General features: G+C 37.9%; 1 non-coding gene across 1 annotated transcript; it reads left to right on the top strand.

The window, feature by feature from the left end:
* The first annotated feature begins 1,321 nt into the window (after positions 1–1,321).
* LOC147356338 (U6 spliceosomal RNA) lies at positions 1,322–1,423 on the top strand. Its single transcript, XR_015143894.1, has one exon. It is a non-coding gene; the product is annotated as a U6 spliceosomal RNA (small nuclear RNA).
* Positions 1,424–1,998: the final 575 nt, after the last annotated feature.

Raw genomic sequence — 1,998 nt, 5'->3', positions numbered from 1 at the left:
ACCAGGATGGTTGGTTATTCTAGCCAGCTCCTTCATCAGATCAGTTCTGTGGGTGGTTTATCCCTACTGCTTGACTTCAAGCTTAGTTTTTCAAACATTCCTAGCAATTCTGTGAGGCACTCAATATCATTTTCAAAAATTATGGAAGTATAACCCAATATCCTGGGGAAGGCAATGGCACCCCACTCCAGTACTCTTGCCTGGAAAATCCCATGGATGGAGGAGCCTGGTAGGCTGCAGTCCATGGGGTCGCTGAGGGTCAGACACGACTGAGCGACTTCACTTTCACTTTTCACTTTCATGCATTGGAGAAGGAAATGGCAACCTACTCCAGTGTTCTTGCCTGGAGAATCCCAGGGATGGGGGAGCCTGGTGGGCTGCTGTCTATGGGGTCACACAGAGTTGGACACGACTGAAGTGACTTAGCAGCAGCAGCAACCCAATATCCTTTTAATCCACTATTGATCTGCTTAAATCCGTGAGAATTGGTTTCTAACTACTGCTACTAAGAACCTTGGCTAAAACAGACACTTTTGTGTATAGTTTGGAAACCTGCATTTCGTGATGACCTATGAATCACACTGCTTTGATACAGCTTATATGGGCTTCCCTGGGTGGCCCAGGTGGTAAAGAATCTGCCTGTGAGGCAGGATACCCAGGCCTGATTCCTGGGTCAGGAAGATCCACTGGAGAAGGAAATGGCAACCCACTCCAGTATTCTTGCCTGGAAAGTCCCATGGACAGAGGAGCCTAGTGGGCTACAGTCCATGGGGTCGCAGAGTCCGACATGACTGAGGGACTAACAACACAACATAAGGTTATTACAGATGCTGTTTGATGTTAACATTTTGAAAGGTGCTATAAAAGCATCTGTATGATGGTTCTTACTGTATATTTGAAATCTTGAGATATTTCTGATGGTTGAAGACTATTGTGAACCATTTTTCCTTGGTGATGAGATAAACACTGACAGAAGTAAAGCTGCTGACAGAAAATATTTGAATTTCCCCACTCCATCTCATCCTATATCCCCCAATTTATGAAAGTGTAGTTCTCCAGATGAAGAATTTTTTAAGCCAGAAAAATAGAATAAAATGATGACCTAAAAAAATCTTTGCTGAATTAATCATTTCTGGAGCATGTATAAAAGTTCTTCATTGTTTTTCCTGAAAGTTAGACTCTTGAACACATGCAATTCTCATTCAGCTTCATCTTCTGGACATCCTCACACTCCTGCATTCTGATTTTTTTCATTCTTTGGAGAGAAAACCTTGAGTGAAAATACTTCTGTTCATAAAGTAGTCATTAAAATGTTATTATAGTGCTTACTTTGGCAACATTTACACTAAAATTGGAATGATATAGAGAAGATTAGAATAGCCCCTGTGTAAGGAAGCAAATTTGTGAAGCATTCCACATTTTTTAGACTTATCACAGTGACCATTTCAATGACTATAATTACTATGATGTACAGCTGAAACGAATGATATTGTATATCGATTATGCTTTAATTATTAAAATATTGTTACATAAATAGTACATCTTTATTAAAGAAAAATAGAAAATATCAGAGGATAGAATAGGTATCCATAATTCTGTCACTGCTAACATTTTGGGCTTTTTTGGGGGTAAGCATTCATGTCTATAGTTATAAATTTAAAAAAATTTGAAGTCAAACTATACAATTTCAGAACCTACTTTATTATTAGCATTATGAATTTCTTCCCAGGTATATGCATATAGGTATAATTTTAAATGACTGCACACTTAATGGATAGAAATATCATCATATTCATTAATTAACTCTTGGACGTTTTCAGCTTTGTAAACAATACTATTAAAATTTTATATCTGGCCTTAAACATTCATGCTAAGTTGCTGCAGTCGTGTCTGACTCTGCAACCCTATGGACTGTATCCCTTCTGTTTATTTCCCCAAAATAAATATTAGAAATAAAATTCTACATCAGATGCTTGGCTCATTTTTGAGATTTTTCTT

Source organism: Bos grunniens, chromosome 16, assembly GCF_055505025.1.
Source record: "Bos grunniens cultivar Pamir isolate PY7600 chromosome 16, Bosgru_T2T1.0, whole genome shotgun sequence".
NCBI lineage: Eukaryota > Metazoa > Chordata > Mammalia > Artiodactyla > Bovidae > Bos > Bos grunniens.
The sequence above is the reverse complement of the archived record's forward strand: the minus strand, read 5'-3'. Positions and strand labels throughout refer to the sequence as shown.